The following is a 25,967-nucleotide window of genomic DNA, read 5'->3' as shown; positions in this document are numbered from 1 at the left end:
ACATGTAGACACGAAAAGCATACATATTTATTCATGCAATGGCTGTAGAAAAGTTTATTGTATCGCAAAGCATGGGCAACCTAAGTTCCTCCTTCAGTTGTAGAACTACTACGCCCACAATCCCCTGCTTTAGGCTGTTCGTTCATGCTGTTATTGGTAGTTTAACCACTGCTGTAGGGCCACAAGTAGAGCATGCCTTTTCTTGAAAACCCATATATCTATTATTTTTTTTAATATAATTATTTTAATATTTAACATTGTTTTTTTAAATTGATGTATTTAACTAAATATTATATTTTTTTTTTCTTATTATATAGACTTCGAAGGAAGGCAGCATATAGGTCATTCACTGCCTGGATACATGGATATTTTGGCTTAGGCAACAGACGTCCAATCGCATCTTGCGTAGTTAAAACAGTTCGGAAATGTTTTCCAGACCCTAATAAAGAATACATGGGTTTCAAACATCATCCGGATAGCCCAGCAGAGTTCATGGCCTTTGAATGACTAAAAAAATGATTGTTGGAATAAAAAATTCTGTCACAAATAGCAGTTAAACTATTTTAGAATTAATGTTTTATGTATGCCAAAGTTTCACAAACATAAAATGTTCATCAGAAATTTCCTACATCCCTAAAATTTTTTGAAAAAAACATTTCATTAAATTCATGAGAAACAAGTCGTTTTGAATTTTATTTTTTATTTAATTATAAACGATGGCCTCATTTACACTGCCTTCAAAACTTATCATTATCTGTTAAGCAATTATCATAAAGGTGTACAGATCAACTAATCCATTAATTTAATAATGTAAAAATATTAATTATGTTAAAATAAAAACATTAAATAATATATTTTTTTATTATTAAAAATATTAATAATTTTTAAACTTTTTTATTCAAATTTGATGATCACAATATATTTCATATGATTATTTTAAATTTATTATCATCTAGCAGTATAATATTTTTAATTTTTCATTTTTTTATATTTTTTATACATGTAAATAAATCGAAAAAATTATGAACCAGAAATCAAACATGGTAGAAAACAGTTTTAAATATAACTTGATAAATAATCCGGACCGCTTGCGTTGTCCTGTAGAAAGAAAAACAATAGTTATTAGTTTTCAATGCTAATATTTTTTTTTTTTACATTTAGATAACACATATTTAAAATACTTACCAAATAATTTAAATTGAATGTCATGATAGCAGAGTTTCAACAATCTAGAAATTTTCATGGTTTTCCCGCCGAAAACTTTGTCTACCAATTTTTTTTTACAAACAACAGGATATCAACATTTTTAGGAAAATTTCTGAAATAGATCTGAACTGGATCATAATTATCCTGTAAGTTAGAGTGTTGCAGTGGCAAGGGCTCTATATCTGCTAATTTGTTGAGTTTTAATATCTTCCTTAGTTGGTTTTCAATGTTGGCAATATTAGGTGGCATGTTTGGAGCTCTTGACTGCCAATCAGACTTCAAGGTTCCCTTGCAGATTTTAAGGACATCCACACAAATGTCTTCCATAAACTGCACAGACACTTTTTCATATATATTGCGGATGATCCAATCGGTATTGCCTTTAGGAAGTAGTAATCTAGTGCGCTTTGATCCAACATCTTCAGTATTTTTTCGTGACACTTTGACAATAGCTTGAGTTCTGCCAACATTGTAGTTATGAGACAGTGCTGCAAGTTTAGTTCTTGCCTCCATTGCATCAATACCAAAATGGATTCGTTTTGACCGGAATTTAAGTGCTAGACTGCGAAAATTTTCTAATCGGCCAGTGTGGCAGTTGTGAATTAAATGTGGCAACTCCTTTAGTACAACATCACTACTCACAATCTTCAAAATATTTTTAAAAGATGGATTTTCTTTTGAGAGCCAAAAATTTTTGTCTTCCTCATTTGCTTCAAGGGGACCGTGCTTACACTTACTATAAAGTGTTCCAGTCCACTTGTGCTCGTCCACTATGTGATGTAGCACGAAAAACCATTTTTCTTTTAATAAGTCTGGATTGTTGTTGCAGGTCTTCACACACCACCAAAAATGTAGTGCTATTTTATCCACCCATGGTGTGATTTCTTTGCAGAACTTCAATTTACTTGCATTGTGAAGTTTTTTTCTTTATGGATTTTGCAAAGTGCCAAACATCAAATTGGTGATTGATGGTAGAGTAGTCCGTACGCATCTTCTTTCTTATACTAACATGACAGTCCGAAGCTAATATTTTGACTTTTAAACCAGAGTTGATAATTCTTTCCATGACAGTCTCAAATCCCAATTTTTCCATTGCCACGGAAGAAGAACACTGTGTTTTTTGAACAACTTCAAAGTCTATTATTTTGTTGTCAATGGTGTTCATCATGGTGTAAACACTATACTTTGCGCTATGACCAGGGCTGTCACACTGTCCATCTCCTGCGATACACAATGGTCTGCTTTTCAAAGTTGTCTTCATTGCTTCTTTTTCTGCTAGCCAAGCCTTATATATCGCTGGAAAAAGGAAGAGGCTTTGATATCTTTAGTAGGTCTTTTCGCTTATACTTATCATGCCTAGTATATCAAAAAATTATTTTGTTTTCATAAAATTTTGTCCACTGAAAAGGATTGAAGCAGTAGTAAGAACATTTCTGGCACAATACCTGCCAATTTTTTTGCTGGCTTTCAAAAATTTAGAATTTGTGACCTTGAAAACATTTTCCAGTTATTTTACAGTATGTTCCTTCTATCGTTTCCTTGAAGCTATGCACCATGAAATTTCAATTTTCATCATGTTGACACTTTACTTTTCTTATTAGATTATACAAGCATGACTCAAAAACCAAACATTTTCTTTCATTCACAATGCTGATTTCATCTTCGGCCAAAAAAGATGATGGTGGCAGCTTTCTGAGCTCTGTAAATACTGAAGCACATTCATGGAGGTCAGACATATCCATACTAGGCATCTCAGGAATGTAGCTTTCATCTTCTTTATCAATTGCACATACTTCATCATTTATGATTGATTCATCAATAAAAATGTCTTCATTGTCAGGGCAATTATAGATTGGAGATAGTGGCTCTATTCCTTCTATATTAATTTCTTCGTCTTGTGTTGGCAATTCAATATTCAGAAGTTGTTTTTTCTTCATTGGTGAATCCAAATAAGTCTTCACTGAAGGTCCAGTGGTTGTTACGTTTTCAAACGGGGTTGATTCCATTGGTTTTCTGGTGTACTTAACTGGTGTTTTAAACTGTTCGCTGAGATCCTGAAAAATTACCTCTCCATTAGTCCAAGTAATAACTACATTGAGTAATGTCAACTCTGTTTGTGTACCAGTTTCAACACTTTTTCTCACTGTATTATCTTCTGAAATGTTTTCTGTCGCAGTTGGGACAATTCCCTCATTGTCCACAACGTTGTTTTTTTTTTTAAATGGACGTGGTCTACCTTTTTGCAAACTTTCCTGAATTGTTTTTTCTCCTTCTTCGACCATTGGAAATATTGTTGGAACAGCTTCAGAACTCAGACTTCGTCCTCTTGCATCTTTAACATAGGATTCTTCAGAAAAGTGTAATGAACAAATCCGATATTTGTTTTGTAGAGTTCCTTCGTAGATCCTTTGAGCCAAACCTGGAAGATCTTCAAATCTTTGCTTCATGCTTTGTAACCACAAAGTTATCCTTTCCACATCCTTTGGAAACCGGTGTAATTGAATTTCTTCATCCTGACTTTGTTTCCCAGATTTGCTTAGACATTTATTTATTAATACACATTCATATTATATAGTAGACTATACATTATTATTAGGGCAGGCTTATGGATGGAAGCTTCCTTTCATTCGTTAGCTCTCCAAAATCAAGGTTATCCATAATGACATTTTTATTACAAAAGTACTCCTTACATGTAAAATATATACTTACCAAAATCTTCTTTGGAAAGTTTAGATAGAAAAAAAATAGAATTGTTAACAGCTTCAATGTCAACCTGTAAAAAAAAAAAAAAGAAGTTTGTAGAATTATTTCCAATATTTTTAAAAAATACAAGTAAATAAATATTAAAACATTTTATTTTATTTTCATTATTATGTAAATTTGACATTATACAGAGACGCATGTGTGTGTAGAAGCAGAGTCCATCTAAACATTGCCTGAACACAGAGACGCATGTCTGTGTGACCCTGAGTCCATCTGACATTGCCAGAACACAGAGACGCATGTGTGTCTAGAAGCAGAGTCCATCTAAACATTGCCTGAACACAAAGACGCATGTCTGTGTGACCCTGAGTCCATCTGACATTGCCAGAACACAGAGACGCATGTGTGTCTAGAAGCAGAGTCCATCTGACATTGCCAGAACACAGAGACGCATGTCTGTGTAGAAGCAGAGTCCATCTAAACATTGCCTGAACACAGAGACGCATGTCTGTGTGACCCTGAGTCCATCTGACATTGCCAGAACACAGAGACGCATGTCTGTGTAGAAGCAGAGTCCATATGATATTGCCAGAACACAGAGACGCATGTCTGTGTAGAAGCAGAGTCCATCTGACATTGCCAGAACACAGAGACTCATGTCTGTGTAAAAGCAGAGTCCATCTGACATTGCCAGAACACAGAGACACATGTCTGTGTGACCCTGAGTCCATCTGACATTGCCAGAACACAGACGCATGTCTGTGTGCCCCTGAGTCCATCTGACATTGCCAGAACACAGAGACGCATGTCTGTGTAGAAGCAGAGTCCATCTGACATTGCCAGAACACAGAGACGCATGTCTGTGTAGAAGCAGAGTTTATCTGACATTGCCAGAACACAGAGACGCATGTCTGTATAGAAGCAGAGTCAATCTGACATTGCCAGAACACAGAGACGCATGTCTGTGTGACCCTGAGTCTATCTGACATTGCCAGAACACAGAGACGCAAGTGTGTGTAGAAGCAGAGTCCATCTGACATTGCCAGAACACAGAGACGCATGTCTGTGTAGAAGCAGAGTCCATCTGACATTGCCAGAACACAGAGACGCATGTCTGTGTAGAAGCAGAGTTTATCTGACATTGCCAGTACACAGAGACGCATGTCTGTGTAGAAGCAGAGTCCATCTGACATTGCCAGAACACAGAGATGCATGTCTGTGTGACCCTGAGTCCATCTGACATTGTCAGAACACAGAGACGCATGTGTGTCTAGAAGCAGAGTCCATCTGACATTGCCAGAACAAAGAGACACATGTGTGTCTAGAAGCAGAGTCCATCTGACATTGCCATAACAAAGAGACGCATGTGTGTCTATAAGCAGAGTCCATCTGACATTGCCAGAACACAGAGACGCATGTGTGTCTAGAAGCAGAGTCAATCTGACATTGCCAGAACACAGAGACGCATGTGTGTCTAGAAGCAGAGTACATCTGACATTGCCAGAACACAGAGACGCATGTGTGTCTAGAAGCAGAGTCAATCTGACATTGCAAGAACAAAGAGACGCATGTGTGTCTATAAGCAGAGTCCATCTAAACATTGCCAGAACACAGAAACGCATGTCTGTGTGATCCTGAGCCCATCTGACATTGCCAGAACACAGAGACGCATGTCTGTGTGACCCTGAGCCCATCTGACATTGCCAGAACACAGAGACGCATGTCTGTCTAGAAGCAGAGTCCATCTGAGATTGCCAAGTGTAAAATACTCAAAAGAAGATGCCTTTTCTAGTAAGCAGCCTAGTAGAATAGTGGCAGTGGTCCCTTTAAATGCGACTTTCCCTTTTTTTTTTTCCATTATCAAAAAATCATGCCTTAGATTTCCCCCATGGTTATAATAAATGTGGCCCAGAAGTGTAAAATAGTCAATAGAAGATGCCTTTTCTACTAAGCAGCCAAATAGAATAGTGGCTGTGGTCCCTTTAAATGCGACTGTCCCTTTTTTTACCATTATCAAAAATTCATGCCTTAGATTTCCCCCATGGTTATAATAAATGTGGCCCAGAAGTGTAAAATAGACAATATAATATACCTTTTTCCACTCAGCAACCAAATAGAGCTAACAGGAAGAAGAAACTTGTGAGACGATCGCTTGCTGCCAGAAGATTCCTCCGCCTAGGACCGCCTTGAGGCAGAGAAAGAGTCTTTTCCAGTCCGATCGGGGTGCACAGGGAGCCGGCGCATGCGCAGTCGACAAGTGGAAGCCGATGCCAGTAGTCCGCACGGGCGCAAACTACAGTGTCCACTGCGCCTGCGCGAGACTACGGCGCAGAGGTAACATGACGCCAGATAGTGCAGTGAATATCAAGTAGTAGGCGGTGCTGGGCTCCGGATCGATGGTTGCGGCCGGGCTCCAGGAGATCGTGGGTCAACCTCTTGGGCTCCTGACAGAGGTGATTGACATGTGAATAACATCGATTTTTATAAGAATATAAGGCACACAGGTCATAAACAGAGGGATGATTGGAAACACTGTATTAAGACTAATGGGCACATATAAATATCTCCATATCGTTAATCCTGGTGACAGAATCCCTTTAAGAAGGGAATAAAATAGGTTGATCCATTTTATTTTCAGATTTTCTGCAGAGGTAAAAATGGTGAGAAATGTTGATGGGGTGGAAATGTAAAAGAAGTCTTATTTTTAAAAAAAAATAAGTACCTTAATTGAAAGCTTTTAAAGGGATACGGTCTGAGAATGTGATCGTTCAAGTTGTAAGAAAGATATGAGAGATCAGTCATATTCTGGAATTGATGTATGTGAGAGAAGATAGTGGACTTTCTATAATCATTCCTGTAGCGATAGCGACACCAGTTGCATATAAAATTCCAGTAGGAAGGTGAAAATGGACACACCTTTAGGTAATTTATTGAATGTACCTTTAGAAAGTAAAGTGGATCACAGCATACCATTAAATGACTTCTAGTTTGAGAATCATTAGCTGGGATAGCACACTCCCCATCTGGAATTCTTGGATTTCACTATATGAATTCACATTAAGGCGTAAAGTTTGTCTAATGTTTAATTGTTCTTGGCATAATCAAATGGATAACATCTTCAATGGAGAAGCTGCACTAGACTGGTCATTGTCCAGTAGTCAATGTTCACGGTACATATCCAAGGATGAACACCTAAGTTGCCCTAAAGTTATTTCACAGTTCCTTCTAGCAGATAAGAGCAAGACAATTTTGGATATAGGCCTGATAAAAGATTTAGAGTCATCTTGTTTTGAAATAATAGCTGTCATCTTACGAACCTTGCCATCTTTGCTAGGAAAGATCTTTGAGATACGTCCCATGGACCATGCATTTCTTTTCACTTTATGGTCCTTCATGAGAACAAGATCTCCTACCAGCAAATTCGGTTTGATATGCTTGAAGAAGAGTAAGGTATTCCCTTTTAATTGGTCAATCTGTCTTGCCTGCAACACTGACAGCTGGGAATAATAAGAGGGTTCCTTTCTGAATTCTCCAATTTGGTCCTTTTTAAATGACCACCAACCCTCAGCATACCATGACTCTCAAATACTGGCTTTAGTTTGTCGAGGGGATTGATTTTTGGAATATCTTGCTTGTTGCATATACATATCAAGTCTATGTCAAAGATACTTTGCTATAAGTTATGTTTCACAATCCATTCACTTAGGGCAAGGTCTTCTGCAGAAAGAGGCTTCTGAAACATGTGCCAATCACAATAATCAGTGCTAGTGTTCTAAATACAGTAGCACTGTACAATGCCAACTAACCTTGCAATGGCATGTACAAGCCTTAGCCATCTGGAGAAGCCTTCAAGCTTTCCTTTGGATCTGGTCACTAGGATGCTAACATCAGGACGAATCTTTGGATCATTGTCAGGGTCTTGGAGACTGAAGACACCTTCAATTGAAGTCTCTTTGGTCTGGCTCAGCAGGAACTCTGGACCTGTCAACCAAGAAGAATATACAAAGGCACTAGATGACACTGGTCTAGTGGCACAATCTGCAGGGTTGAGATGGGGTGGAACATAATGAAATTGTTCAGGTTTAGAAAACTTTCTGATCCTTTCAACATGGTTAGATTCATTTTTGGAGAATCCACTGTCCATTACTTTAATAAATGATATTTTATTGTAATCTTGCATTGTGCAAAACACTGATCTCCCTAAGTCATCATCATAAGGGATAGAAATGGCATCTGGCTCCTGAGTAAGGTTACAGAGACTTTCTTTCACCTCATTATAATGAGAGCATGGCTTAAAGTGGGTCGTGAGACAATACAATACAGTGGGTCGTGAGACAATACAATACATTAGAAAGTGCCTTGTATATACTTTGTCTAAATGATAAATACTGTTTCTTGAAGTGAGTAGACCCCTTATTAATGTCTTGATGCATTCTGTAGTTTAGGGGCCTAACCAGTTGACAAGCAAGTGAAGATCTTGGTGATGAGGTTAAGATCATGGATTACAGCTTTAAAGGTCAATTTCTAGGCCCTATAGTTCTTAGCACAGTCAGACCATATCTTGCTGCCGGATCAACTTGTGGTGCCATGGGACATGTAAGTTCTGTAGCGCATTCAGCTTAAACAAAAGGGTTAAGCTTTTGTTTAATCTCTGGAGGATCTGCTGGCTTGTAGCTGGATATTACTTTTTTACTGGTAGTGGTAGCATTTGTTGCTGTGTGGGAATATCCATGTGGTAGATTGAAAATGGAGCTGGCACATGCAAGTTAGGCTACTTTCACACTAGCGTTCGGAGCGGATCCGTCTGATGTTTCATCAGACGGATCCGCTCCGATAATGCAGACGTTTGCATCCGTTCAGAACGGATGCGTCTGCATTAAAACTTAGAATATTTTCTAAGTGTGAAAGTTGTCTGAGCGGATCCGTTCAGACTTTACATTGAAAGTCAATGGGGAACGGATCCGCTTGAAGATTGAGCCATATTGTGTCATCTTCAAGCGGATCCGCCCCCATTGACTTCCATTGTAAGTCTGGACGGATCCGCTCGCCTCCGCACGGCCAGGCGGACACCCGAACGCTGCAAGCAGCGTTCAGGTGTCCGCTCACTGAGCGGAGCGGAGGCTGAACGCTGGCAGGCGGATGCATTCTCAGTGGATCCGCCTCCACTGAGAATGCATTGGGGCCAGACGGATGCGTTCGGGGCCGCTCATGAGCCCCTTCAAACGGTGCGCACGAGCGGACACCCGAACGCTAGTGTGAAAGTAGCCTTAGAAATTTCGGTTTTGAGCATTAGAGTGATGTGGCTAGCAGGAAGTATAGGTGATGATTGTTTTAGCACATTCTGTTCAACCAAAGGCCCCTTTACACGATTGTCAGGAAGGAAGAGTTCCTGACAATCGCTTACTCGTCAGTGAAGGAGACCACTGCATTTCCATGCTGCAATCTCCTCTAAAGTATGGGGAGGAGAGATTACTAATGCACCAAAGTGCTATTTAGACAAACACTTGTTAGCGATAATCCGTTCAATGTTCCAGTAGTGTAAGGGGCCTTAAGGCAGCTGCTTTTTCCTTTTCCATTTGGAGAATTTCAAATTTTGCTCACATTTGGGCTTCTTTTGTCCTTCCCACTGCATCTTCCTTGCTATTTTTGCCCCTGCCTCTGCTTCCTTCTGTGACATTTTGCCCTTGCCTCTGTTCCTACCTTTACCATTTTTTCTCTTACCTCTACTTCTTCCCGTGTCATTTTAGCCCTTGCCTTTGTTTCTTCCTGTGCCATCTCTGCCATTTTTTACCCATATAATCTTCTTAGTGGAGGACCTTCTAACACGGGATCTTCTTCTGCATTGGCACAAAATTCTATTAGTGTGTCACATAATGCTGACCCTCTGGAGCGAGAGTATCTGGAAGATGAAGATGTAGGTTTGAACTTGATCGTTGTGATTTAACCTCTTACATATATGCGATGCACAATTCTGTCTTATCCTTCACCTCTTCTACTAAGGCGTCTTTCTCTCAGTTAGCTCTGCTGAGGCATCATCGATATCAGAGTTGTTCAGGAATGTGATCTACTTTGCAGACAGTCGCTAGTAGTCATCATAGGTGGCAGGTAGATGATTCAAAGCTGTGGTTAACTCTGCTGTACCATTGATAAAGCGTGGGCCAGCTGCTATGCAGTGTTCAGCTCTTTCCCATAAGTAACATAGTTTGTTGTGGAAGACATCTCTTGTTGCCTCAGAGTTCTCTGTAATTTTTTGCATTGGTTTGATCCCACGTTTAGATCATATGGTTTGATCTGCAACAAGCGTGGAGTTGTCAGAAACATAATACATTTGCTTTGGTCCAGTGACAGAGGAATCTAGAGCTTTCTATGGACATGTAAATGAATGGAAGAACAGTTATAAACTAGAAATGCTACAATTTATGGGGAAATTGTGTGGGGTTCTTGCCTCCACCAGTAGTCTACAACTGGAGTGGGCGGAGTAACTGGGTGGAGTGACTGTTGTGTGGTTAGAGTGGCTGGAGTAACTGTGGAAAGGTTGGACTGGGCAGAGTAAATTTATTGAGTGGGCAGAGTAACTGTATGTAGAGTTTGAAGTTAGTAAAGATAGTAAACATTACACTAACCAATTGATTGATCAAATTTAAAAAGTGCACATGGCAAGCTTGATAGAGTGAGAAATGCATTTCAACTTTTATTTATTTATATAGCACATTTAATTGCAATGTTGTTGCCCAAAGTGCTTCACAGTTACATTAAAACATACATTTAGAAAAACATTAGCAGCATTATCAAGCCTAGCAGGTGAAGGTATGACCACATGCATTTGGTGGGTCTCAGCATCTTTACGTAGAATGGAGGTGAAGGTGTTCTTTCTGTTTGATGATAATCACTGTTCACAACCACTGTTTCCTGGCAACGCTCATGCGCCGTTTATGCAGGCTCTAAGCATGTGAAACCACATCACTATGTACCTCCTGGGCACATTCACTGTCACAAACCTCCATTTCCACTATGCTGCTGTGGGGCTCCGGATCCCGAATTTCACAAACCTCCATTTCCACTATGCTCCTTTGGGGCTCCGGATCCCGAAAACATGGGTATGAAAGGTCCAGTTTAGTCCAGCGTATCTTTGCAGCTTTAGATCTCTTTCCTTTAGATGGCATGATGATATTCACACAGCTCAATTTTTTTCTCGTAAATGTAACTAGTTGAAACACCTCAAATACTGTCTACTGTATAAAACTTATTTCCAAACTTGGCCACCCTAAGTATCAAAAATCCAAAGTGCCCCAGACAATAGCCCAAACTATGAAGTATTTATATCATGCTATATCCGTGGATCCGCAAAACAAGTTACGGATGTGTGAATGGACATTAAATGTGTTGTCTATATGTAATTTTTCTAATATGTTCACCATGACATGTTCCCCTGAAGAGATTCCTCAGACAGGCTGTGTGGGCGGAGCAGCTGTAAAGTGAAAGTAAATATCCCAGCAGGCATTGCAGGAAGCATCTTCAGAGGAGTAGTCACATGACATCCCCGCCCACCTCTGTTCCTATAGAGCAGGGGTGCACAACCTGCGGCCCGCGGGCCACATGCGGCCCTTGATACCATTCTTTTATATTAATGTTATATACTGTATGTTCAATATGCCATAAATACAGTATTACAGTTGTTAATACCTCTTAAAATATTATTTTTGGCCCTTGACGTTGGTTCAGTCTGACAATGTGGTCCCCAACCAGAAAATGTTGTGCATAACTGCTATAGAGACAAGAGCCGCTCAGACTTCTGTACAGACACAGCAATAGAAAGCACACCCCAGTCCCAGCAGTAAAGGGAGGTCACTTCACTGGTTGCCATCTTCAAACGGTTGTAGTTTAAAAATTATAAATCCTACAGTGAAGAGCTTTATATTGTAAGAATCACAAGACCCAGACCTACATTTTGATGCATGTGTATGTCTCTGAAATATTAAAAATGAAGGCACAGTCGCAGTTTAGAAATTGCCCTTCAAATTTGAGGTGGCTAGAGTGGAGTTTCAATGAATGTCAATGGGCGGCATGAGTTGCAAACAAATGGTCATATTGTGAAAACTATCATTTTTAGTGGCAGGAGAGATAGCTGAACGTTTTGATATAAGATTTGTGTAGGTGGGCTTGAAAATAAGGGAGTAGTGGCAGTTTAGAAATCATGTCCTGATTTTTCAGCTCACACTCTAGCTTTTGTCAGCTCCCACTTTAGTTTTGAACATTCCGCCATTCATTCCTATGGGACCAATTTCGCCACAAAAACTTGATATTTCGTGAAGCATTCAGCGAAACGTTCCACAAAGTAATAGCACACCAATCGGGAACAATCCGCACGTTTCGGAATATTACTGTCTATGTAGTGTAAAAACTGTGGGAGAAGTTAGGGTGGTAAATTTGGCTATAATAAGAATATACTGTATATGTGAGATAACAGTAAGTGGTCTTGCCATGCAAGAACACTTAATTTGGATTTTATATTAAAATAGGGCAGCTTTGTGGTATTAGGAACTTTTATCCAGAGTTAGATTTCATTATAAACATCAGGACATAGGTAATTTTCATATACTGTACTTGCATCAACCCTGCTGTAGAGATAATGTACTGCTGGATGTGCCTTATTCCCTTGTCTGACTTCTCCTTAACTCTCAGTCATTGGTCTTTCCTTTTTAGCTAATTACTTATTTTCTTCAGCTGCTAATTTTAATAAACACAAACAGCTCTGGAGCCATCCTCACAATCACTCTCCTCAACTGCTCTCTCTGACTGAAACTGAAACTAACTCCTCAGTCACCTGCCCTTAGCCTCCTTCTGAACCACCAATCAAGCACCCTTGCCAATCAGTTGTAGCTCTTCTGGTGCATGGACTACACAGCTGTGTCCAATGTGTAGTGGACGTAGCTGGTTACATAAATACTCGTCTCGTTAAGGTGTTGAAGTGAATGGAAGCTGAACTGCAAGTAATCAGCTCAATCTACTACAAATTTAACGGAGTTGTGTAGATCTGGAGTTGATTTCTGGCTCCAGAACTCCTCCAAAATAGCTGATTGACAGGGTTTCACTTATAAAGTCCTGGATAACCCTATCAAAAGGAAGCTGAAACTGAGGCTAAGAATATATATATGGGAGAGATCGCAAGAGTAAAACGGCTGTCAAGTTAGTGAAAGTAAGGCTTTCATTGCAGTCTAATGTTTGCCTTAACCCCGGGCCAGTTTTCACCTTCCTGCCCAGGCCATTTTTTGCAAATCTGAAATGTGTCACTTTATGTGGTAATAACTTTAGAACTTTTATTTATCCAAGCCATTCTGAGATTGTTTTCTCGTGATTGTACTTCATGACAGTCATAAATTTGAGTCAATATACAGTATTTCACCTTCATTTATGAAAAAATCCCAAATTTACCAAAAATTTTGAATTTTCAAAATCTCCATTTCTCTGCTTTTAATACAGAAAGTGATACCTCATAAAATATGTATTACTTAACATTCCCCATATGTCTACTTTATGTTTTTCATCATTTTGTAAATGTCATTTTATTTTTTGGCGACATTAGAAGGCTTAGAATTTTAGAAGCAATTCTAAAAACTTTAAAGAAAATTTCCAAAACCCACTTTTTAAGGACTAGTTCAGGTCTGAAGTCACTTTGTGGGGCTTACATAATAGAAACCCCCCATAAATGACCTTATTGTAGAAACTACACCTCTCAAGTTACTCAAAATTTGATTTTTACGAACTTTGTTAACCCTTTAGGTGTTCCACAAGAATTAAAGGAAAATGGAGATGAAATTTCTAAATTTCACCTTTTTGGCAGATTTTCCATTTTAATCCATTTTTTTTTAACACATCGAGGGTTAACAGCCAAACAAAACTCAACATTTATTACCCTGATTCTGAGGTTTAGAGAAACACCCCACATGTGGTCGTAAACTGATGTAAGGGCGCACGGCAGGGCGCAGAAGGAAAGGACTGCTGCATGGTTTTTGGAAGACAGATTTTGCTGGGCTGGTTTTTAGACACCATGTCCCATTTGAAGCCCCCCTGATGCACCCCTATAGTACAAACTCCCAAAAGTGATCCCATTTTGGAAACTAGGGAATAAGGTGACAGTTTTATTGGTACTATTTTGGGGTACATATGATTTTTAATAGCTCTATATTAAGTTTTTTGTGAAGCAAGGTAACCAAAAAATGTCTGTTTTGGCACTATTTTTACAAAGTTCATCTGACAGGTTAGATAATGCGCTATATTTATAGAGCAGGTTGTTAAGGACGCAATTATATCAAATATGTCTACTTTGTTTCTTTCAATTTTACAAAATATGTTTTTGTGTCTCTATTTTCTGAACGCCATATTCCCTTACGTACCAACAGCAGCACAACTAGGGTATTACTGCCCCTGTGGACAATCAGGAAAGGTGAAACTTTTATTAATTAAATGAAATAAAGTGGTATTTAACCAGGCGTGCCCCCTATAAAGCTCTTCTGCAACACACAGACTGTGCGTTTTTTTCTGTCCTGCGGACAGAAGGGACAGGTAGTGGTCTCTAGAGACCAATATCTACCTCAGTTCCTGCCCAGCATGCGGACCCTCTGGGTTCTACCCCCTCTTACCTTATTCGGTGTGTGAGGTTGAGTTACCTCTTTTGAGTTGTACAGGCCCTTAGCTCGGTGGGTGACACTATGAAGCGGGTGCAGGGGGGGGAGAAGCTCCTCTGTGCGCTTCTTCGCTGTGTTGAAAATAGGTGAACGGCCGTACTTCCGGTCTGGCTCTGGACCGGAAGTCGAGGGGTAAGTTTGTGCCTCTCATCCTCCCCTTGCGGCAGGGACGAGTTAACTACCGTACTTCCGGTCCGGCGTCAGACGGTGCAATACTGGCGACTACTAAACTAGTCTAGAGGCCTAGGGAGTTGTAAAGGGTTCCCCCTTTTTTTGCCTATTTAAGTAGGTCCTCCCCTTCTGCTGTCTCTCAGTCCATTTCGTGTGCTGAGAGTAGGCGAGACCTTGGTACAGACTCGTGAGTATTACGTCCTGTCCTATTACTGCCCGCCAAAATTTCCCCGCGGTTCGTGCTCTGAGCATCCACCCTTTATCTTTTTCAGATGTCCTCTCCAGGCTCAGGCAAGATGCCCTCTTCGGGATGCAAAGCTCCTGATCCTGAGCCCCAGTCTCTAGACATGATATCCTGGGTAAAAGAATTTGTGGGGAAGTCCATAATGGATGCTTTAGCCCAGAAGAGGCCTAGACAGACTTCTCCTAGGAGATCGTCATCTGTTGGAGAAGACTTGATGATTATTGATGAAGTCAATTCCTCTGCTTCTGATAGTGAGGAGGAGGAGAATACTACCACCCAGATATTCCCATTGGAGAAGGTACAGCGACTTTTAAGATCCATCAGGTCAAGGGACCAGGATGTTGATCAGGGGGAAGCTTCTGCATCCACCTCTAGGGGGCCTAGGGCCTTCAAGGTGGAAAAGTCGCTCAGAAGTCTGATGACAACTGAATGGAAGCATCCAGAAAAGGTATCAGTGATATCTAAGAGATTCAAAACCTTATACCCCTTAGTCCAAAGCCAACTGGAACAGTGGGGGCCTCTTTCTAATGTGGATTTAGCCATATCCAAGCTGTCGAGACACACTGTGGTCCCCTCTGAGGATGGGTCTAATCTTCAGGATCCACTGGATAGAAGAGTGGAATGTACTTTAAGAAGAAGCTATTCTGACGCTTCTGCCTCTGCCTCAGTTGCGGTTGCATCATTAGAGGTGGCTAATTTTCTCAGGAAGAAACTCCTGGAAATTCAGACAGATATAGACTCTGGCGTAGATAGAGCTGACATCAGTTCTCAGTTCAGGTCTGCTCTCTTAGGTGCGGATATTCTAAGTGAGGCGGCATCTCAACAACTTAGGCTGGCTTCTAAGTCCATGGTGCTTTCTGTGGCCAGTAGAAGACCCCTCTGGCTCAGATCCTAGAGGGCAGACAATGCCTCTAAATACAATCGTTGTGGTCTCCCTTATGAACCAGGAAGACTATTTGGGTCTGAACTGGATAAGATTATGGAGGGACTCTCTGATAAAAAAAGAAAGGTGTCAGCAATCCCCTAAGTAGGCAATTTAGGGGATCCAGATCCCAATCCTACCACAGATCCCGCAGAGGACAGGGCTCTCGCGGCAGAGGAAAGCATCGCACCCAGAAGCCTACAGAGAAGAGGTCGAACCTTTGACGCCATCTCTACTCCTCTGGCAGACCTTATTGTAGACCCGTTTTCTCCCTCTGGCTTGCTCACTCCTGTAGGCGGACGTCTCCGCCATTTTCCCAAAAATTGGGAACTCAGAATTTCGGACAACTGGGGTCCTTCAGGTTATAAGGGAAGGGTACAGAATAAGTTTCTTAGCCCCTCCCCCTTCAAGGTTCGTAAGGACCTCTCTCCTGTGAAACAGGAGTGTTTGGAGCAGGCTATCCTTCTTTACGAACAAAAGGAAGAGCTAGAGGAGGTGCCCTCTCCAGAGAGAGGATTCAGAGTGTATTCTCCAGTGTTCCTTGTCCCCAAGCCGGATGGGAGTTGGCGAATGATTATATACCTCTGTTATCTAAACCGTTTTGTAACCCAGAAGGTTCAGGATGGAGACCTTTCGCTCGGTTATACAGGTTCTGCAACCAGGGGATCTCATGGTCACTATAGATCTTAAAGATGCGTATCTTCATATACCCGTTTATCTGGATTACAGAAGATACTTACGGATTGCTGTCTCTCTCAGGGGCTCTGTCAGAAATTTTCAGTTTGCTGTCCTGCCCTTTGGAATCTCTTCTGCCCCCCACACCTTCACAAAGATTGTAGTTGCGGTAGTCGCAGCCCTGAGGCTAGAAGGGTTAGAGATTATACCATACCTAGATGACTGGCTACTAAAAGCCGCATCTCTAGAGGTGTTGCAGAACCATCTTCATCGGGCTCTTGCTTTTCTCCAGCATTTAGGCTGGATGATAAATTGGGAGAAATCCGAGATCGTACCGGCAACATCAAGAAGATTCTTGGGGTTCATAATAGACTCCTCCCGGATGACTCTACCTCACACCGGAGAGACGTCAGAAGGTAATCAGAGCCGCAGAGTTTCTAATAGTCCCCCGTGTGGTTTCCATCAGAACCTTGATGAGGATGTTGGGCCACATGTCAGTAACTGCAGAGGCAGTCCCTTGGGCCCTAGCACAGTTGCGCCCTCTTCAGTCAAAAGTCTTGGGCCTGTGGAACCGCAACCCAGCTGGGTTAGACAAAAGATGCTCCCTGCCTCCTCAGATTTGCCGCTCCGTCACATGGTGGAAGCAGCTAAAAGATGTGAGGTCCTTGATTCCCCCCCTTTGGATCATGTTGACCACAGATGCATCCCTTCTAGGTTGGGGAGCCGATTTGGAAGAAGTTCTAGTACATGGTACTTGGACTCCCCAAGAGAGCCAAATGTCTTCAAACTTAAGAGAATTGAGAGCAGTCCGGTTGGCGCTCCTGCACTTTGCGACTCAACTGCAGGGCAGATCAGTGAAAGTTCGATCGGACAGTATGAGAACAGTGTTTTACATAAACCGACAGGGAGGAACGAGATCTCAACCTCTCCTCCAGGAAGTGGGATAGATCCTAGCTTGGGCAGAAAAGAACCTTACCCACCTGACCACAGTTCACATGAGAGGAACTCTCAATGTGGTGGCCGATCGCCTAAGTCGAAACCTTATGGCGCCAGGCGAGTGGTCCCTAAGCCAAGAAGTCTTCCAGCAGATTACACAACGGTGGGGAATGCCAGAGATCGATCTTATGGCGACAAGGTTCAATGCCAAGGAGAACAGGTTCTGCTTCCTATACAGGAAGGACAATCCCTGGGCAGTGGATGCTCTGTCCATTCCGTGGAGGTTCAGGCTGGCCTACGTATTCCCTCAAGTTTCCATGATACCAACAGTATTGATGAAACTCAGGCAAGACCAGATCTCAGTGATTGCCATAATACCCTACTGGCCGAAGAGGTCCTGGTTCACCCAGCTCATGCAGATGAGCCAGGGACAATTCTGGAAGCTTCCCCCGAGGCAGGATCTAGTTCATCTAGCAGGGTCCTGCCTAGACTTGAAGAGTTTTAACCTGACAGCCTGGAGGTTGATCGCCTCCTTCTAGAGTTTAGAGGGTTTTCTGCGAGGGTCCTGAAGACTTTAGCTCATTCTAGAGACCTTTCTATCAACAAAGTCTAATCCAGAATCTGAATAATTTTTCGGCAGTGGTGTGACCTAAATGGGGTGTCCTCAGGGGATCCCCCTGTTTCGTTCATTCTCCAGTTTCTACAGGATGGATTAGACAAAGGTCTCAGACCATCGACCTTAAAAGTACACACCTCAGCTTTGTCTGCAGTTCTGGGAAGACCGTTTTCTCAGGACCCTCTAGTCAAAAGGTTCCTCAAAGGAGCCGAAAGACTACATCCTAGGATCCTGAGCCCTGTACCTCAGTGGGATCTGTCAGTCGTGCTCAGAGGGTTATGCTCTCCCCCCTTTGAGCCCCTTCAGAGTGTGGATTTAAACTTTTTATCCTGGAAGACCTGTTTTTTGCTGGCTATTACGTCAGCAAAGAGAATCTGAGAATTACAGGCTCGGTGGCTGAGAGGAGCCTAGTACCTTGGAGCACATCTGTGCTGCGGCCTCATGGAGTTCCCATGCTACATTTGTAAGCCATTATAGGCTTGACTCTGTCCTACATTCAGTTTAACTGGAAGACCCTCCCTCATAGGTTTTCTTCTTGGTAAGTCCCCAGTTGTGCTGCTGTTGGGACGTAAGGGAACCGTTAATTTCTAACGATAATTTGTTTTCCCATAGTCCTAACAGCAGCATACGTATTTCCCTCCCTGAATTTGCTGTTCAGTACTTAATAGTTTGCACAGTCTGTGTGTTGGAGGAGGGCTTTATAGGGTTTTATATAATTAATAAAAGTTCGACCTGTCCTGATTTTCCACAGGGGCGGTAATACCCCAATACCCCAGTTGTGCTGCTGATAGGACTAACGGAAAACAAATTATAGTTAGAAATTAACAATTTATTTTTTATTTTTCTACCAATCGTCTTGTGCATTTTTACAGGAAGAGTTGACGTTTTTATTGATACCATTATTGGGTACATATAATATTTTGATCATTCATTATTACACTTTATGGGGCAAGGTGACAAAAAAAAATTGGTTGGCACAGTTTTTATTTATTTATTTTTACAGCGTTTACCTGAGGGGTTAGGTCACGTAATATTTTTATAGAGCAGGTCGTTACAGATGTGGAAATACCTAATATGTATACTTTTTCTTATTTATTTAAGTTTTACACAATAATAGAATTTTTTTACTTTTTGACTGATTGTCTTAGGTAGGAGCTCACTTATTGCGGGATGAAATGACTCGTTGAATGGTTCTATTTTGGAGGGCATACGCCTTTTTGATCGCTTGGTGTTGCACTTTAAATGATGCTAGGTGACAAAAAATAGCTTTTTTGGCACTGTTTTTATTTTTATTTTTTTACGGTGTTCACCTGAGGAGTTAGGTCATGTGGTGATACTTTTATAGAGCAGGTTCTTACAGACACGGCGATATCTAACATATCTACTTTTTTTTTTTATTTCACTTTAACACAATAATAGCATTTTTGAAGCAAAAAAATATATATTTTAGTGTTTCCATGTTATGAGAGCTATATTTTTTTATATTTTTTAGGTGATTGTCTTAAGTAGGGGCTCTTTTTTTGCGGGATGAGGTGACGGTTTTATTGGTACCAGTTTAGCCTTTTTGATCGCTTGGTGTTGCAATTTTGTGATGTAACGTGACAAAAAGGGCTTTTTTTTTGTACAGTTTTTATTTTATTTTTTTGTGGTGTTTATCGGACAGGGTGGATCATGTGATATATTTATAGATCCGGTCGTTACGGACGCGGCGATTCTTAATATGTGTGTGTTTTCTTTTTTTCTTTTTTTTAAATATAAAATCAGGGGAAAGGGGCGTTTTCTTCATTTTTTTTACTTAAAACATATCTTTTTTTTTAATTAAAAACAATTTTTTTACACTTTATTTCTGTCCAACTCTGGGACTTTACTTTTGGGGGTCTGATCCCCTCTGCAATGCATTACAATACATCTGTATTGTAATGCATTGCCTGTTAGTGTATTACACTTAGTAATACACTAACAGGTTGGCTAGGAGACCCAGCCTGAGGCTGGATCTCCTCGGCTCCTGTAGAAAGCAGGTCCCGATGCCGTGCAAGGCATTGGGCAGCCTCTGCATGGCATCGTGCTGCCTCATCACCCATCGGGTCCCCACCACAGCAGCGTGGGGACCCGATGGGCTCCCTCACCCGCCGCAAATCCTTTCTATGCCGCGGTCAGCGCTGATTGCGGCATAGAAGGGGTTAATCCGCCGACACCGGCTTATACAGTGATGCCGGCGGATACCGCAAGGCCCCTGCTATCAAGAACTGCCGGGCCCCTGCAGTGATCGGGCGGGCACCGTTCCGGTGCCCGCCCGATCACTATGATGTAATAGTACATCAAAATGCGGGAACACACCTGCCGCCATGACGTACTATTACGTCATATGTCAGAAAGGGGTTAATCCTGAGGCTACCCTTGCTTGCTTGTTTTTTTTAGATTTACAGGCATGCACTGTAATTTAACACAGTGCATGTTTGTGTATTCTAATATTGCCACTTTCTAAATCTCTTGTTAGATGAATGATTAATATTAAATGAATGATTAATACACAGAACATAATTAATAAATTCTACGAACTGTACAAAGGACCAGGGGACATTTCATACCTATGAAGGGAAGGTGATTTAAGTATCAATATAGCAAAGGCTACTTTACTATGAAATGCACTATTCCAAGTACAGTGATCCCTCAAGATACAATGGCCTCAGTATACAATATTTTCAACATACAATGGTCTTTTGTGACCCATCGTAAGTTAAAACTAGACTCAACATACAATGTCTCAGACTTGGATCCAGCCAATCAAGTCCACTTCGTTGGTAAAACAGCTGGATTTATTGTTACTTATCAGCTATTGCTGACTGTTAAATGTAAGGACTTGTCTTATCTGTCTTAGTTATCTGCTTATTTTTCTTACATCTTCATTTTCTCTTATCTTGGGTGACATTTTGCCGTGGCTTTGGAACCAATTAGTCAACTTACAATGGTTTCAACATACAATGGTCGTCCTGAAACCAATCAATATTGCATCTTGAGGGACCACTGTAGTATAATTATGGATAATAAGGATTGTTATACGCATCCCAATGTGGGGCCATAACAATCGAGGATATAACAAGTCATCAATAGAGATGGCCCGAACTATCCGACGGCGAACAGTTCCCGGCGAACATAGCTTGTTCGCGTTCGCCTCTGCCGGGCGAACACATGCGATGTTCGGTCCGCCCCCTATACATCATCATTGAGCAAACTTTGACCCTGTACCTCACAGTCAGCAGACACATTCCAGCCAATCAGCAGCATACCCTCCCTCCCAGACCCTCCCACCTCCTGCACAGCATCCATTTTAGATTCATTCTGAAGCTGCAGTCTTAGTGAGAGGAGGGAGACTGTAACTGCTGCTGATTTAATTGGGAAATCGATAGCTAGGCTAGTGAATTCAGTGTCCACTCCAGTCCTGAAAGACTCATCTGATCTCTGCTGTAAGGACAGCGTCCTGACAGCACCCCAAAAAGCCCTTTTTAGGGCTGCAACATTAGTCTGCTTTTTTTTTTTCCTTTATATACATATTGCAGTTGCCTGGCCTGCCTGTGTGTGAGGAGCTGCAGGCCCACAGACTGTAGTGTGCCCACTGCCAGTGCTCACCCCTGTCATTCCGTGTGGCACAGGACTTTGCTTAAAAAAAGGCACTTAATTTTTACACTTTAATCTAAGGTTAGTTGCCTGCCAGTGTGTGTCAGGCTGACTTCCACTGACTGTAGTGTGCCCACTGCCAGTGCCCACCACTCATACCGGCTGGCACAGGACTTTGCTTAAAAAAGGCATTTAATTTTTACACTTTAATGTAATTTCAGCTGCTTGCCTGCTGCTAGTGTGTGTCAGGCCGACTTCAACTGACTGTAGTGTGCCCACTGCCAGTGCCCACCCCTGTCATACCGAGTGGCACAGGACTTTGCTTAAAAAATAGGCACTTAATTTTTACACTTTAATCTAAGGTTAGTTGCCTGCCAGTGTGTGTCAGGCTGACTTCCACTGACTGTAGTGTGCCCACTGCCAGTGCCCACCACTCATACCGGCTGGCACAGGACTTTGCATAAAAAAGGCATTTAATTTTTACACTTTAGTGTAATTTCAGCTGCTTGCCTGCTGCTAGTGTGTGTCAGGCCGACTTCAACTGACTGTAGTGTGCCCACTGCCAGTGCCAACCACTGATACCGGGTGGCACAGTAGCTTGCCGATAAATAAGGCATTTAATTTTTAGACAGTAGTCTAAATTCAGTTGCTTGCCTGCTGCCAGTGTGTGTCAGGCCCGCTTCCACTGACTGTAGTGTGCCCACTGCCAGTGCCAACCACTGATACCGGGTGGCACAGTAGCTTGCCGATAAATAAGGCATTTAATTTTTAGACAGTAGTCTAAATTCAGTTGCTTGCCTGCTGCCAGTGTGTGTCAGGCCCTCTTCCACTGACTGTAGTGTGCCCACTGCCAGTGCCAACCACTCATACCGGGTGGCACAGTAGCTTGCCGATAAATAAGGCATTTAATTTTTACACTTTAGTGTAATTTCAGTTGCTTGCCTGCTGCCAGTGTGTGTCAGGCCCGCTTCTACTGACTGTAGTGTGCCCACTGCCAGTGCCAACCACTGATACCATCTCCCCGTTCGAAAAATCTATTCAATAAATGGCACCCAGATTGGGGACGTTAGAGGGATTAAACTGATGAGAATAGTACTACAGAAAATACCACTCATATCGGGTGTGACAGTAAATTGCACGGCGCAGACGCAGTCACCGTGGATAAAAACAAAGGGGAGGGAGCCAGCGTTTTTTTAACCATCTCCCCGTTCGAAAAATCAATTCAATTGACCTTTCGGGGACCCTTGGTGTTGTACGTGGCTGGGTGGAGGAAGAAACCTTCAATGACATCACCGGGACGTGGCTAGCTTGGTATCCAACCTTGTGCAAATGGGGAGTTTGCGGTTGTGCAAATGAACTGTTTGCGGTGCATTAAAAGGGGAGTTTGGTCTGTCAATGTCTGTGATGCGGGCGTAACCCTTACACTACCTGATCGATACAACATCATACCTGATCGTATACACACACTGGATGTTTTAAAGCACGTTATTCCAAACAATTTAGGAATGTTAGTTGATTTATGCCCTTTATGGATTAAAACCCGACTCTGCGTCCACTACGTAATTTTCCATGGGAGTTTTGCCATAGATCCCCCTCCGGCATGCCACAGTCCAGGTGTTAGACCCCTTGAAACAACTTTCTCATCACTATTGTGGCCAGAAAGAGTCCCTGTGGGTTTTAAAATTCGCCTGTCTATTGAAGTCTATGGCGGTTCGCCCGGTTCGCCAGTTCGCGAACATTTGCGGAAGTTCGCGTTCGCTGTTCGCGAACTGAAAATTTTATGTTCGCGACATCACTAGTCATCAACATGTACTTAAAAACCCTCTACAGGAGCCATTGCAAACTGCATGGGGTACAACTGATCGTTAGTAGAATCATTTGTCCTCAATACAGTTTGCATATTATAGTCAGCGCATTCCCTATTTACATAGGGAGATGTGATTCTAAAAAAAAAGTTATTACGGCTGCATAACCGTCATCAACTGACAAATGAGTGTTTTCTCGTTTGTTGGCTCATTAGTGTGGTGTTTAAACAGGGCAATCATTGACTGGATAAATGTTCTCACAAACAATATAAAATGAATTATATTATGATGGATAATGTTAAATTCATCTAAATAAATGATCTGTCAGAAATGAAACCACCCCACCACATATCACACAAAATTGGCTACTCAACGAAATCCTGATACAATTAAGATCACAATCATACATTTTTAGTGACACACAATGCATTCGGAAAGTCTTTAGACCTTTTTACAGTTTTTTAACATTTTGTTATGTTCCAGTCTTATGCTATTTAAATGATCACTTGTGGTCTGCTGCGGGCATCCTCCACTGTATGCATTTTTTGCTGGGGGATCGCCCTTAGCAACAGACCACAAGCGCAGTATCTGCTCCCCCGAGCATAAATGCACAACTGCATTTGGTGTTGAGCATTTCCTGCCTTTTGAGACCACATATTTTTGTCATTTAAATTGTATATTTATGCGTGGAGGTGTATAAACTCAAATCTAAATGCGCCTTGAATACCATCCATAGGTATTTAGGTGCACTTGTGAGGCCTGCAACATATCAGCCAGCCATGAGTGGGACTCTAAGCCTCCTCCCTCCTCCCATTGTATGTGTGGTTAGTCACACTGGAGGGAACTGGGAGCTGTTTGCTGTGAGTTGGTCCTTACGCAACTGTGATTTGCCCTCTGGCTCCTGGTACTACCCATATGGTACAGGTAGCGTTAGGTCCCATGCCACTAGAGAAACCTTGGCGTGGTGCGCAGGCTTAGGTATGTCCTTAATATAAGGATATACTGGCTAAAGTCTCATTTTTAACATCAGTGTGAGGGTTTAGTCAGATGTTACTGTTTGCATCCACCACAGTAGTGCACCTATTCTTGTAACTATTTATTCCAGTCTTATGCTAACATAAAAAAAATCAAGATCTCTCCCATCACTCTGCTCTCAATACCCCATAATGAAAACAAAATGTTAGAAATCTTTGGTAATTTATGGAAAAGGAAAAACTAAAATATTACATTGACATAAGTATACAGAATTACAGACCCTTTACTCAATACCTAGTAGGAGCACTTTTGGCAGCGATTACAGCCGCTGGTCATCTTGGGTATGATACTACAAGTTTTGCATACCTGGCTTTGGGGATTTTCTGCCATGATTCTCTGTAGATCCTCTGAAGCTCTGTCAGGTTAGATGTGGACCACTGATGGATAGCCATTTCCAGAGATTTTTTATGGGGTTCAAGTCAGGTCTTTGGCTAGGCCACTTAAAGGGGTTATCCCTTCTTAGACAATGGGGGAATATCGCTAGGATATGCCCCCATTGTCTGATAGGTGCAGGTCCCACCTCTAGGACCCTCACCTACAAGGAGAACGGAGTCGGGGAGAGTTGTTGCTGGAGGACCCCGAGTTTCCCGTGGTCCGTCCACCACCAGACGCAGCTCCCCGCCTCTCCCATTGAAGTGAATGGGAGCACACCATGCATGCGCAGCCACCTATCCCATTCATTTCTATGGGGCCGACGGAAATAGCCGAGCCAGCACTCTGCTATTTTTGGCGGCTCCATAGAAATGAATGGAGGTTGGCCGTGCATGCACAGTGCACCCTCCTCAACTTTCTCCGTTCCGTTCTCCTTGAAGGTGCGGGTTTCAGAGGTGAGACCCATACCTATCAGAAAATGGGGGCATATCCTAGCGATATGCCCCCATTGTCTAAGATGGGATAATCCCTTTAAGGACATTCATAGAGTTATTCCTAAGCCCTCCCCCCTGTGTTGTCTTGGCTGTGTGCTTAGGATCATTGTCTTGTTGGAAGGTGAACCTGTGGTCCAGTATTAGGTTGAGAGCATTGCTGATCAGGTTTTCAATAATAGTATCTCTGTACTTTGCTCAATTCAGGTTTCCCTCAACCCTGTCTCCCTGTTCTAGCCACTTATTATGCCACATAATTATGGAGGCCATTGCGATGTTGGGAACGTTGAGTGCAGCAGAAATTTTTTATACCGTTCTCTAGATCTGTACCTCCATAAAATCCTGTCTCTCGGCTCTACAGGCAGTTCTTTACTTCTCATGGCTTGGTTTTTGATCTAATATACATTAGTTTGGAGACCTTATATAGACATGGTTGTGCCTTTCTAAATTATGAAGAGAAATGAGACAACCCCAAAGCAAATTTCATGTGT

The sequence above is a fragment of the Bufo bufo genome, chromosome 5, assembly GCF_905171765.1.
Source record: "Bufo bufo chromosome 5, aBufBuf1.1, whole genome shotgun sequence".
In the NCBI taxonomy this organism is placed as follows: Eukaryota; Metazoa; Chordata; class Amphibia; order Anura; family Bufonidae; genus Bufo; species Bufo bufo.
This window is presented reverse-complemented; position numbering follows the sequence as displayed.